This window comes from Rhinoderma darwinii, chromosome 7, assembly GCF_050947455.1.
Source record: "Rhinoderma darwinii isolate aRhiDar2 chromosome 7, aRhiDar2.hap1, whole genome shotgun sequence".
In the NCBI taxonomy this organism is placed as follows: domain Eukaryota; kingdom Metazoa; phylum Chordata; class Amphibia; order Anura; family Rhinodermatidae; genus Rhinoderma; species Rhinoderma darwinii.
In genome coordinates, this window is record NC_134693.1 from 106,898,742 (window position 1) to 106,913,837 (window position 15,096).

Below are 15,096 nucleotides of genomic sequence, written 5' to 3' on the forward strand. Positions count from 1 at the left end.
CCTTTAAATAGTGTTGTCTGGTGGTTCAACCCTAGGAGCCAGTCTTTGATTACTAAAGTCTTCAGGTCAGGGTTGAATTGGCAATACCTGAAATATTAATTATGTTTTTGTAGATATAAATTTAGATGAAGGCCCTTAACAAGTTTCCACCAAAGCTGTCAAAATTTGACTAAAATTGTGAGTTAAGAATTTTTAAAATGCAAGAAAACTGAAATACACTAAATTCAACTGTTTCTATTTGATATATTCTTCTAAAATATGAGATTATTTTTTTCTTGTCCTGTTTTTGTTTTCACCTAATAAAGTACAGGTAACTGATGACATTGGGCTCATGTGTGTTCTAGGTGACATCCTTCTAAATATCCTTGAATATTCTTACAAATCAATGGAAACATTAAAGGGGTTTTCCAGTATTAAAAAAAACCATGATTGCTTTCTTACAGAAACAGCGCCACATCTGTCAATAGGTTGTGTCTGGTATTACAGTTAAGTTCTATTGAAGTGAGGTTAGGCAGTGTTGTTGAAAGAAAGCATCCATGTTTCTTTAATTAGTGTACAACCCTTTTATTATCCAACTTTCGATGCAATTGGTCCTCCAACCATTTACCAACAACTCTCTCTACCTAGGGATCCCTCAATTTCCAAAATCAGCAGAGGAACAGTGGTTAACAAAGACATTGCATACTGTGTAGGATTGAGGTTAGGGTAACGCTACTCAACCACAACACCTACATATTATATATAATGTATGTCAATCAAACCGATTATGGAGAGATAGTGCAAAAAGGGAGGATCCTATAAGGCGCTGCCACGCAGCAGCGCCTTATAGGATCCTCCCTTTTCCCACTATCTCTCCATATTCTAACAAGCGGTGACCTTTTGGTTTACCGGTTTGGATCCCGGCAGCAGCATTTGTGGATTTTCTTATCACCTTATCCAAGCACTACCTGGGTGAGCATAACAGTCTATGATCAACATCTCACCCTAACTCAATTGACCTGTACTATGTGGCGCCGTGCTTTTTGCTTTTCTGTTTAATCAAACCGATTGTATTGCAATACTTTGTCAGTAGAGTTGTTCTATAGCGTTTTTCATAAAATAGAAATAATGAGATGGAAAATTAATCCCAACCAGGCCTTCTGCATCCATGTTCCATGGTATTATACTTTCTTGTTATTTGTTCTTATATCTGAGGTGTAATAATAGGAGCCTAACACTCTAATATTATGACATTTCCTTGTAAATGCTTCTTCTTCATCCATTTATGATTCATTTTTAATCTTATTCTGCATCAAGCAAGGGACCAACTTTATTTATCTATTTCCTTCCAGTATTATGCCCCTGCAGACTGTTATCTTGGAACCCAAATAGTAAAGTAAGACAAACTAATTAAAAGTATGCTCAACCATATTGTACATTTTTGGTGCTCTTTTTGCAATACCTTTTCATGGGATTAGGGCATGACCACACATGGCGGAATTCCTCCGCAACTGTCCGCATCAATGCCGCACAGAATCTGCGTTGCAGATTCTGCAGCGGATCTGCACAAAATGTGCAGAAAATTGATGCGGACTGGCCGCTGCGGACTGCAGGAAAAGTGCTTCTCTTCTCCCTATTCAGTGCAGGATAGAGAGAAGGGACAGCACTTTCCCTAGTGAAAGTCAAAGAAATTCATACTTACCGCCCGTTGTCTTGGTGACGCGTCCCTCTTTCGGCATCCGGCCCGACCTCCCTGGATGACGCTCCAGTCCATGTGACCGCTGCAGCCTGTGCTTGGCCTGTGATTGGCTGCAGCCGTCACTTACACTGAAACGTCATCCTGGGAGGCCGGACTGGAGACAGACGCAGGGAGTTCTCGGTAAGTATGAACTTATATGTTTTTTTACAGATACATGTATATTGAGATCGGTAGTCACTGTCCCGGGTGCAGAAACAGTTACTGCCGATCGCGTAACTCTTTCAGCACCCTGGACAGTGACTATTTACAGACGTCTCCTAGCAACGCTCCCGTCATTACGGGAGCCCCATTGACTTCCTCAGTCTGGCTGTAGACCTAGAAATACATAGGTCCAGCCAGAATGAAGAAATGTCATGGTAGTAAAAACAATACGCTCCGCAGCACACATAAGATCTGCGGACTTCATTGCGGAATTTTGACTCTCCATTGAAGTCAATGGAGAAATTCCGCCATGAGTCCGCAACCAGTCCGCCACTGCTCCGCAACAGACAGAGCATGCTGCGGACACCAAATTCCGCTCCGCAGCCTATGCTCCGCAGCGGAATTGTACGCATCGTGTAAACGAACACTGCTAAATTAAAGTGAAAGTCAATGGAGAAACGGCTCCGCTGCGGATTAACGCTGCGGAGTGTCCGCAGCGGAATTTAAGTGAAATTCCGCTATGTGTGAACCCGCCCTTACTGTTCCGATTAATCAAAATATATCAGCATTGGTATACTATTGTGACTTAAAGCATCTACCACTACAGTTGCAGATCATCAAAACCCAATAAAGATTTACGCATACAAATCCCTGTACTGATCTAATAGCCATTCTCATACCCTCTGCTCAAGTTACTGAACGGGAAACATGCCTTATCTGATTCTAAAATAATGGATCCTAATAAATCTTCTTATATCTTTCCCCATAAGGAGCCCCTATCAAGTCTTCGTTAAGTGGTCATGATAACTTTTCAATTACCCTGTCTTTCATGCGCCACAGTGGTTCATTCTATAACGGTGTCCATAATTTCTCGCTATAACTTTTCATTTCCACTGTAATAAATCCTTTCTTATATAAACCATAATTCTGTTTTCTTTGAACTTACAAAAAAAGCTTTCTCCCATTATATTTGCTCTTAAATGTTTCCACTAACGTGTTCTGTCATCTTCAGAACTGTAACAAAACCGCTCCTTGCAGAGTCTGATCTCTTGATAATTCCTTATCCCATTAGTTGCAGTTTCTACAAAAACGGTTCAGAGTGCAAACTCTGGAGCAAGCCTAGAAGAAGAAGTGTCGTGGTGCTTCCATTGTCAGGTTGCCAATTCGTTTTAGATGGGGGCAGCGTTGGACTGTGGTCCCTTGGACCCACCAGAGGAGATGATTCTGAGGGCCCACCCTCCATCTATATAGTACATGTCCACTTTTAATTTCATCATAGTCCTTGTTGTTATCATTGTACACACAGGACATATCTTCAATAAGGTCTAACAGGTAATTTATGAATTATCTCATAAGAAATGTCTTCTGCTGGACCTTTAAGGCCCATTATTGTGTCAGAACCTGGGCCCACCGGAGGATCCTCTGGGTCTCTGATGAGCCAGTATGACCCTGAGTGCGGGTCACAGTGGATGGTCCCTGTTTTAGACTAGTGATAGGCTATCAATGACTGTCCTGAGACCACCCCTTCAAGGAATTTCATAACTGACAATTCCTTAGTATAGTCTTATCAGAATTACTCCCTTTCCAAAAGAAATTCCCGTGTAGAATACATCCTAAGGTTACCCAGTTTGTTGCTTCCATAATTAATAATATAAAATCCCTTCAAAAGACAACTTTGAATTTCCATCTTTTACAGGTTGACCACATTATCACAATGCATCTATAGCTGTAAAGTGGAAATGGGTTTTGGTCACCCTTTGACAGTCCACTAAATATAAAGTTAAAAATAATACAAGTGAAAGGTGTTATTTTATTTCTTGAAACACTTTTGCAATGATGTCACCTATTTAATTCACAGCATGATGTTTTATAGAAGTTTTACAAGCTTGCAAAGACATTTATGCATATTATAAAGTAAATAATACACGTGGTTCCATATGGTCAAAAATATTTCTTATCACACATATGTCATCCTGTTTCTTTGTCACAACCCTGTGTATTTTTACAATTCTATGCTTATATGGTATATGAACATACAATAACTAAACAAAAAGAAAGGCATGAACTTATAAAGAGGGAACTACAAAAAGGTGCTTCTTCCCTTATCACATCACATTTTTGCCCAACGTTAAGTGTGTAAGACAGGAAAGCTAAATGTTAGCCCAAACGGAAGCCAAAAGAGTGTCTCCTCCGTCTGGCTGCTATACGACGGTTTGACTTTTTTTTTAATGTATGGAATAACGTAGTAGACCAAGCTATTCCATACAATGGGATCCCGAAACAAACATATGTTTTTCAACATGGCAGCATTTGAGGGACATATGCCCCTCTATGGCATATGTCACAAGCATCTGCTAAATGTATACTTCATGAGCTTTTCATTAGCTTTTAATGGCATATATGTTAAAAGGGTCCCATAAAAGTCAATGGGTGACAGATGCCACAGTTAGGCATCTAACTGTCACAGTCTACGTTTAGCATATACGTAGGCAATTTGCAGCGTAGACATTAAACATAGGCCAAAAAACATGATGTGAACAGGGCTTTAAGATGAAAACTGAAAGGAGTTGTGTGGCTCACAAAACCTATTTTTAAATACCCTTTTAAAAAATTCTGAGCGAATACAGGTTGCTCCTAATACTTTGGAGGACCTGGCATGTTTATGTGTTGATTTCAATAAGAACTGTACAATGCTTTTCCCTGTAGTGGTGCTGCAGGCAGTGGCGAATCCCCATAGGTCCATTGTGGGCGGCCGCCCGGGGCACGAAGCTCCCGGGGGGCCCATGGCCGAGCAAAAACCACATCTTAGTTTTGTCACTTCGTTTTGTCAAGTTTTTGCTGCGAATCGCGGCAAAAAACGCAACAATACTGAAGGCCCCTAGAATCAATTGTATCCGCATTCAAAGGATGCAGATAAAATTCACATCACTGGCAAGTCAAGGGAACTTTCCCTTCCCCGCCATTCGGCTGTGTGTGGCACTATCTACAGCGGGTTGTACAAGGGGGGGGCCGCTGTGTAGCTCTATATACAAGGGGGTGCTGTGTAGCACTATATATAAGGGGGGGGGGGGCGCTGTTTAGCACTATATACAAGGGGGCGCTGTGTAGCACTATATACAAGGGGGAGTGCTATGTAGCACTATATACAAGGCGGGAGTGCTGTGTAGCACTGTATACAAGCGTGGGCTCTGTATATACAAGGGAGGGGGCTGTGTAGCACTATATACAAGGTAGGGGAACTGTGTGGAACTTTATACAAGGGGGGCTGTGTGGCACTATATATACAAGGGAGTAGCACTATATAGAAGGGAGGGGGCTGTGTGGCACTATATACAAGAGGGACTGTGTGGCACTATCTACTAAGAGGGGGTTGTGTGGCACTATCTACTAAGGGGGGTGGTGTGGAACTATGTATAAGTGGGAGGACTGTGTTGCTCTCTACAGGGGGTTGTGTGTGGCGCTATCCACAGGGGGTGCGTGTGGCGCTATCTATAGGAGGTGTGTGTGGCTCTATGTACATGGGCTGTGTTTGCAGCTATCTACAGGGGATGTGTGTGGCACTATCTACAGGGGCCTGTGTGTGGCATTATCTACAGGGGCCTGTGTGTGGCGCTATCTACAGGGGGCTGTGTGTGGTGCTAATTATAGGGGGGTGTGGCACTATCTACAGGGGGCTGTGTGTGGAGCTATCTACAGGGGGCTATGTGTGGAGCTATCTACTGTGTGTGGTGCTTTACTTTACAGTGTTTGACACAATTATATTCAGGGGCACAGTGTTTGGTACTATTTTATTCAGGGGCACAGTGTATGGTGCTATTATATTTAGGGGCACAGTGTGTAGTATCATGAGAATTTTATCGTCGTTTATAGGTGTAGATATGTTGGAAAAGTGAGGAGCCGAAGACATCTGAGTGGCAAATTCTGTAGAAATGGGTCATGACCGGGAGAAGTCGTTATGAAGTCTGGACCGTCACCTAATTATTATGTGGGTCGTGCTCCCATATAAAGTATGGGAGCACGGTCCGTAAAAAGAAAAAACAGGACATGTCCTATCTTTTGAGGAGCCTTTCTACGGCACGGACACTTTCCTGTAAATATACAGGAAGGTGTCCATGGGCAATAGAAGTGAATGGGTTCGTAATTACGGACAAATCCTACGGTCGTTTGCATGGGGCCTTACAACACATAATTGGGTATTTAAATAGTGAGTTTTTACTCTATCTATACCGTAAGTCAACCTCCCGAGCAACGCCGAGTATAAAAGCTAGTACTCAATAATGTCCTACCAAATCTCATATGGCCACAGGGCCGGCATTAGGGGGGGCAAACTGGGCAATTGCCCAGTGCCCCCATCCTCTTAGGTCCCCCTGCCCACGGCTGCTACGAAGCCCGCGCCGCCCTGCCCATAAAATTTTTATGGGCAGGGCGCCTCTGCAGAGGCTGGCGTAATGATGTAACTGCATCAACGCTAGTCTACTCGTGTGTCCCGCCCGGAGGATGTGCAGTGCTCTGTGCGTTGCGGGAACGGGGCAAAGTGAGTACAATTTTTTTTTCGGTGGCTGTCTGACAATATAGGGGGGAGGGGCGGCTATGTGGCAATATATGGGGGCGGCGGCGCTGTGTAGCACTCTATACAAAGGGGGGGTGGCGCTGTGTAGCACTATATAAAAGTGAGGGCAGTGCTGTGTAGCACTATATACAAGTGGGGCGGTGCGGTGTAGCACTATATATAAGTGGCCGCTGTGTAACACTATATATAAGGGGGGCGCTGTGTAGCACTATATACAAGGGTGGCACTGTGTAGCACTATATACAATGGGAAGAGCACTATGTAGCACTATATTCAAGGGGGCGGCGCTGTGTAGCACTATATACAAGGGGGTGGTAGCGCTGTGTAGCACTATATATAAGGGGGTGCTGTGTAGCACTATATACAAGGGGGCTGCTGTGTAGCACTATATACAAGGGTGGGAGGCGCTGTGTAGCACTATATACAAGGGAGTGACGGCGCTGTGTAGCACTAACGGGGCAAGGTAAGTACAATTTTTTTATTTTTTTTGGTGGCTGTCTGGCAATATACGGAGGTTGGGGCGGCTATGTGTCAATATACGGGGGGGGCGGCACTGTTTAACACTCTATACAAAAGGGGGCGGTGCTGTATAGCACTATATACAAGGGGGGCCAGCGCAGTGTAGCACTATATAAGGGGGGCAATGTGTAGCACTATATACAAGTGGGGTGGTGTGGTGTAGCACTATATATAAGCGGCTGCTGTGTAACACTATATATAAGGGGGGTGCTGTGTAGCACTATATACAAGGGGGGGCGCTGTGTAGCACTATATACAACGGGAAGAGCACTGTGTAGCACTATATACAAGGGGGCGGCGCTGTGTAGCACTATATACAAGGGGGTGGTAGCGCAATGTAGCACTATATATAAGGGGGTGCTGTGTAGCACTATATACAAGGGTGGGAGGCACTGTGTAGCACTATATATAAGGGGTGCGCTGTGTAGAACTATATACAAGGAGAGGGTGCTGTGTAGCACTATGTACAAGTGGGGCGCTGCGTAGCACTATACACAAGGGGGCGCTGTGTAGCACTATATACAAGGGAGTGGCGGTGCTGTGTAGCACTAACGGGGCAAGGTAAGTACAATTTTTTTATTTTTTTTGGGTGGCTGTCTGGCAATATACGGAGGTTGGGGCGGCTATGTGGCAATATACGGGGGGCGGCGCTGTTTAACACTCTATACAAAGGGGGGCGGTGCTGTATAGCACTATATATGAGGGGGGGCGCAGTGTAGCACTATATAAGGGGGGCACTGTGTAGCACTATATACAATGGGAGGCGCTGTTTAGCACTATATCAAAGGAGGGAGCGCTGTGTAGTACTATTTACAAGGGGGTGGCTGTGCTGTGTAGCACTATATATAAGGGGGGCGCTGAGTAGCACTATTTACAAGGAGGAGACTCTGTGTAGCACTGTATACCATGGGACGCTGGGTAGCACTATATACAAGGGGGGTGGCGCTGTGTAGCACTATATATAAGGGGGCGCTGTGTAGAACTATAAACAAGGGGGGCTGTGTAGCACTATATGCAAGGGGGGCACTGTGTAGCACTATATACAAGGGGGTGCTGTGTAGCACTATATAAAAGGGGGATCGCTGTATAACTCTATTTACAAGGGGGGGCTGTGTAGCACTATATACAAAGGGGGGCACTGAGTATTACTATTTACAAGGGGGGATGCTCTGTAGCACTGTATACAAGGGGACGCTGGGTAGCACTATATACAAGGGGGGCGGCGCTGTGTAGCACTATATATAAGGGGGTGCTGTGTAGAACTATATACAAGGGGGCTGTGTAGCACTATATGCAACGGGGGCACTTTGTAGCACTATATACAAGGGGGCGCGCTGTGTAGCACTATATACAAGGGGGTGCTGTGTAGCACTATATAAAAGGGGGATCGCTGTATAGCTCTATAAACATTGGGGGACGCTGTGTAGCACTATATATAAGGGGGCGCTGTGTAAAACTATATACAAGGGGGGCTGTGTAGCACTATATACAAGGGGGGTGCTGTGTAGCACTATATACAAGGGGGGTGTTGTGTAGCACTATATACAAGGGGGTGCTGTGTAGCACTATATACAAGTGGGAGCGCTGTGTAGCACTTTATAAAAGGGGGAGTGCTGTGTAGCACTATATACAAGCGTGGGTGCTGTGTAGCACTATATAGAAGGGGGTGCTGTGTGGGACTATATACAAGGGAAGGGGCTGTGTAGCACTATATACAAGGAGGGTTCTGTGTGGCACTATCTACAACGCGGGGGCGCTCTGTGGCACTATATGCAAGGAGGGGGCTGTGTGGCACTATATACAAGGGGGCTGTGTGGAACTATATACAAGGGGAGCTGTGTGGCACTATATATACAAGGGAGTGGCACTATCTACTAAGGGGGGTGGTGTGGCACTATCTACTAAGGTGGTGGTGTGGCATTATCTACAGGGGGCTGTGTGTGACACTATCTATAGGGGGCTGTGTGACGCTATCTACAGGGGGCACAAAGGGGGCTTTACTGCTGTGGGGGCACAAAGGGGACATGCTTACTGATGGGGCACTTTTGTTGTGTCGAGCACTGAGGGATCATTATTATCATCTGGGGCACTGTAGATTATGAGTTTGTTTAGAGGATGGGGTATAGGTGTGGTGGTGCTTGAAAATCGAGAAACCAACATGTCTGTGTGTCAAATCCTGGAGAAACGAGTCGTGGCTGGAATAAGTCGTCACAGTGGTCTGGCCCGATTGGAAAAAAAAGGGAAAGTAAACGACTCCCTTTTATCGTCTGCAGAGCTCCTGTGTATAACTGGCATCTACCACTATATGGTCACTACATGGTGGTAATATTGGTCTAAGTATAGTGGTTTTTATTCAGTAACAGTATGGGGGTATTATACAGTCACTATGTGGTTATGTTGTGGAGGTATTATTCAGTAAAATTATGCAGATAATATTTCATCTGGTATAGTGGTATGATATAATAACTGTATATGTATATAGATATTTTTTTTTGTGTGAGAGGGGTGACATATGCTTTGTGGCTTACAATACTCCTGGAGGCACTAGAAATCAGCAATGCAGTCCTCTGCACATCGCCTTCTCAATTCTTGATTGCATTACTGTATTGATACAGTAAGGGGGTGTTCACATCTGCATCAGGGTTCTGTTAATGGCTTTTGTCAGACCTTTCCATCAGGGGAACCCATGAACGCCCACCAAACGTAAACCATAGCCTCTGTTTGCATTACAATTGATTTCAATGGTAATGCTTCCGTTGAAAACGGTTTCCGTTTGTCTCTGTTCCGTAAGGTTTCCATTTTTTTATGAAATCAATAGCACAGTCGACTGCTTCTGCCAAAAAAAAAACAGAAACCTTACGGAACGGACACAAAAGGAAAACATTTTCAATGGAAGCATTACCATTGCGTTCATGGGTTCCTCTGATGGAAAGGTCTGACAGAAGCCATCAATGGAACCCCAACGAAGATGTGAACAGGCACTATTTCAGCATTTGGGGCCCCACATTAAACCTTGCCCAGGGCCACACTTTGTCTAAATCCAGCCCTGTATGGCCCCAATAGGACCATCAAGACTCACAACATGCAGAAATTATTATCACTTATGTATCTTCCATTTGCTTTACAAGACTTACAACTAGAACAACCAGATGACAAGTAACTGACAGAGCTTCCCTGCAAGTGATGTTGCCATCTGCTCAGTGAGAGGAAACACCTTGGTGTACCATGAACATGGTGGAGTTACGATACTGACTGTGGCTGTGGATGAATATGGGGCTGTCGTTGCCATTTTATAGTGTCTGTGGCTAAGTATGGGGGCTGTAGCTGTCACCATATAGGAGCTATTGCTGTCACTAGATGGGGATTAGTCTTGACACTATATGAAGGATATAAGATCTGAAAGTACACAATGACATACAGTAGCACAGTATTTGATAGATAGATATGCAGGGCAGTTTAGTTCAGCAGGAGCATCATCAAGGCAGAAAGTGTCGGACTAATTGACAGCACTTTGTACTGCTATAAGAAATTATTAGAGTTTTAGACTTTTTGTACACAATTGTTCATTTCAGTCAACCATACAGTGTACATAATTGAAGCATACTGTACATCGCATTGGTGGCTGCATCAACTAATTAACTGAGATTTTGGGGACAATACCTGTACTGAAAATAATAACTCTATGCTGGGGGTACCCAACTGGTGGAGCACGGACGTCAGATGTTTGAACCCCTGCTTTCCAGCCCATGAGTGGAGCAATGTTCAATTTCAGCTGCATGGCCGCAGATCTTCCAAATTCTCCCCGCCCAGGCGACAGCACAGCGCAGCCACAGACTGAGGGTGAATTTACACGAACGTGTAATATGTCCGTGAAACGTGCATGTTTTTCACGCGCGTCGGACGGACCTATGCTAGTCTATAGGGGCAGTGCAGACTGTCAGTGATTTTTGTGCATCATGAGTCCGCTGCGTAAAACTCACGACAGGTCCTATATTTCGGCGTTTTTCGTGCATCACGCAACCATTGAAGTCAATGGGTGCGTGAAAATCACGCGCACCACACGGAAGCACTTCCGTGGGACGCGCGTAATTCGCGCAACAGCAGTCAAAAGTATGTTTGCAAACAGAAAAGCACCACGTGCTTTTCTGTTTACAAACATCCAAACGGAGTGCCATAATGATGGCGGCTGCGCGAAAATCACGCAGCCGCACATCCTATGTGATGCCACACGGAGCTGATAAGTGCCTTTTGCGCACGCAAAACGCCACATTTTTTGCGTGCGCAAAACGCACATGCTTGTGTAAATCCCCCCTGACAGTGAAGGAGGAACGTAAGCATGCTTTGAGTTCCAAAGCACGCTTAGTTATTGCTGCAGCAGATGAAGGACATTTCTCCTCGAGTGAGTGAGTGAGTGAGTGAGTGCGTGAGTGAGTGAGTGAGTGAGTGAGTTAGTGACCACATAATCAATTGAATAAAAGTTCAGGTAGGGATCCAGGATGGAGACAGAAAGGGAGGGGGAAGTGGAGGTATTAAAACAGTTGTCCTGAGGCACAAAAAATATGACCATTGCTCTTGTATATGTATAGTACATGACTGTTATTTTATTGTCATGGCGGTTTTTACAAAAATGGCGTGGTTTTGCCGCAATTATGAAAATTCTATCAAAAACCACAAAAAAATTACTAATGTACATATTTAATATAATGAAAAAATAAGGAAATCTGGGCGCTGCTGGATGAAGGACGTAGACTGGAATCAGTTTAAAAGAGGTTTCTTTATTTCATAGGGCTACGCATTTCAACACTATGCAGGTGTCTTCCTCAAACAAGTGCCATGACAGTTGCCTGAGGCAGACACCTGTTCGGTGTTGAAACGCATAGCCCAATGAAGTAAAGAAACTCCATTAATCCAGAAGCGCCCAGATATCCTTGTTTTTTTCACTTTATTTATGATACTTATTGCGGATGCTTTTATGCACAACCGGCAAGGAGGAGCTGCAGCTGGCACTTATCTGCTCATAACTTCTGTACAGAGTTGTGTTTATTAGCACATCTCGCCCAGGTGAGCAGTTATATCTTCCTCTGTCTATTGTCAATATACCAAAAGGTTTCTTCACTATGGAGAGCCATGTTTTTATTTCTTAAACAGGTTTGCTAATCTAAATATATAGCACTTACAAACTGGTTTCCACTTACTAGTTAGTTTCCATTAACAAAGATGCCCTGATCGTCCGAGCGGAGGAGCGGTGGCGTGATCTCGGAAGTTTAGCAGTTTTTCAGGAAGCTGTCTCCCCCTCCCATATGTGCGTCATTGGTCCCGGTATCCTCCTCTATCTCCTCCAGTTCTGTTTTACCAGCCCTCCTACTGACTCTGATAAGCTGTCCAGCCTCTTTTACCCACATGACCATCGATGTGCCGAAACACCAAGCCCCTTACTCCCGCTTGACCAGCGAGAGGCGGAGGCAAATCTCTTTGACAACACATAAATTTTCTGAAAAAACACTAACCTTCCGGGATCACGAGACCGCTCCTCCGGTTGGGCGATCAGGGCATCTTTGATAATGGAAACTAATTAGTAAGTAGTTTTATATTATAAGATCAATGGTCATGGTTTTTGTGACCCTGGATAACCCCTTTAACAGACAAAGAGGAGCACAGGCACAGTGGGAACGACAAGGAAAGGACAGCATATCATAGTGCCAGTGGCGCGTTCCCGCCTTGTATGTGCCCCTCTCTCTGCTGTGCATTATACTGGCTGTGTGGCTGCTGTCCTATAGCTCTGCCTATATGTTCTGCCTCAACAGCCAACAAGGAACAAGGAATTTTAAGGTAACATTATTAAATGAAATAGTAAAGTACTAACGTTAGGAACATTATTTGCGGTCCGTTTTACCCATTCTAGTGTATGGGTCCGCAAAAAAAATGGACTGCACATAAAAGCCACTAGGATCCGTGTTTTGTGGTCTGCAAAGCAGGAACGGTCGTGTGCATGATGCCTTATTGTGAAACACATATGGTTATGAGTGAGGGTGCCCGTACAAGATGCGGCCGAGTAAGTAATTGCAGTAATTGCCACGCGATTTCAAGGCAACCATGTGCTTCACCAATACTTGCCACAAGACTGCGGAAATTTGCATTAAACCTCATGCAGTTACCGCGGCTCAGCCGCATCATTTACTGGCACCCTTATGATATCTTTACTGTTGGTGTTCAATACGGACCTTCACCTGCCAGCAGACCCATGGGCCTTTACTAAAAGAAGTTGAGTACCCCTGCTCTACACAGTGTTCATATAAATTAAGGTTTGACGGTTTAAAATTGACAACTAATAAAGCAGAGACCATAATGCTTGAATTTTTTTCTCAAGCTTGTTAGACAAGCGATAAAACCCAAGGCATGCAATTACTGAGATTAGAACCCTCGTTTTACTTTCCCACATGGACACTTATCTCCTATTTGTCTGTTTACCCCAATTATACGTATCCCTAATTATAAGCATGAAGAAGCAAGTCAGGATCACATCATCATACACTATAATGTAGAAGATAATGAGAAAGTCAAAATTTGACTAGCTATATTTTGTTTCTAATCTACAAGAAAGGTATAAATTACATTGTAGAAAAAAAAGCATTAATACCGTAAAAAAAAAAAAGGTTTAGAAACGTCCAAAATTTCAAAATATCGGGCACTTATTTTGGCATTCATTAATATGCGAAAGCAATGCACACTCTTTTACTGGTTTGTTAAATGAAGCGTTATTCCCCTCCTCCACTCTTTCATATTTGGACGCAATGAGGGTTAATTACAAACTATATTCAAACTAAGCATTGGATTCATTGTTTTCATTGTTCTCAACTTGCAGTGGAACTATTTAAATGTGACAGCTGATTAGTTGCTATGGTTTTAAAGTTTTTTATTTAACAGATCAGTACACAACACTTGACTCCTGTTATCGCACATGAAATTGCTTCTGTTTCTAACGGTATCTTTAAATTGCCCGATACTGCCTGGGACAAACAGCACTGATCAATGAGCAAGGATCATTAACGTATAGGGACGAACGATCAGTAATACAATCATTCCTTCCCGTGCATTTGCATTATATCGGCAGCACATACCCCTGTTTACACAGGAAGATGTGCTGCCGACTAGCGACCCCTTTTTTAGCCACATAAAAGAGCTGATGATCGAGAGTTTACTTGTTCATCGGCTGATCGCTACCCTGTTTAGATAGCACAATTATCATAAACGAGCGTTCATATAATCGTATTTTTGCCCGATCATTGGCCCACGTAAAAGGGCCTTTAGTTTCAGGCATTATCACTACCTGATAGCATATCTAGCCCTGATAGCATATAGCGACAGTTAGGCACCAAACCACACATCTTCCTAGTGCAAATGTCAGATATTGAAATTGGCCCTTCGTCGCACCCTATCTATTGCAGAGTTTGTGCAAAATTTTTAACCAAGATAGGAGGACACTTTTTGCCACAATTAGTTGTTTGCAACAGGGAAGACAATGTTAAAGGAGTTGTCCAGTTAGGGTCAGTTCACACGGTGGATTTTGCTTGGCGGGTCCACCACGGAATTATTCCTGCTGTCGGCAGGAAGATTCCTCCTCCCATTGACTTCAATGGGCGGTTCGGGCTGAACCCACCTAAAGATCGGGCAGGACGAAGTGTCTGACTTCCATTGAAATTAATTTCAAGGCAGAATTTTGAGGCGGGTTCCGCCACAAAATTCCGCCGTGTGAACAGGACCTTATAGAGAACCTGTCAAATAAATTATTTGTTTCACAGCTTCTAATTGGCTAAGTGGGATCATGTGACACATGAGACACTTTTCAATCCCTCTGATTTGTCACTTTGAAACATGAAGTTATTTAGAAAGTCGCTCAACTATTTATTTTACAAAGAAAAGGCTTTATTTACATAAGTCTGGATGACCCTCTGTAAAGATAGCCCCCAAGCGATGAAATGATTGCTATAATTCTTGGTCTTGGAACCCTTAGTAATACATGGACAGGCCAGTTCTGCCAAAGCAGAAGCTACTCTCACTAAGCGAATCCTTGCTCCGGATCTTAGAGAGGGTTCCTAATAGGGCATATGAACTTGGTTTGTCAAGATGA

General features: G+C 43.9%; 1 protein-coding gene across 2 annotated transcripts in view; it reads right to left on the reverse strand.

Moving 5' to 3' along the window:
• Nucleotides 1-15,096, reverse strand: part of ELFN2 (extracellular leucine rich repeat and fibronectin type III domain containing 2) — a 94,665-nt gene that overhangs the window by 31,825 nt on the left and 47,744 nt on the right. The window lies entirely within an intron of this gene.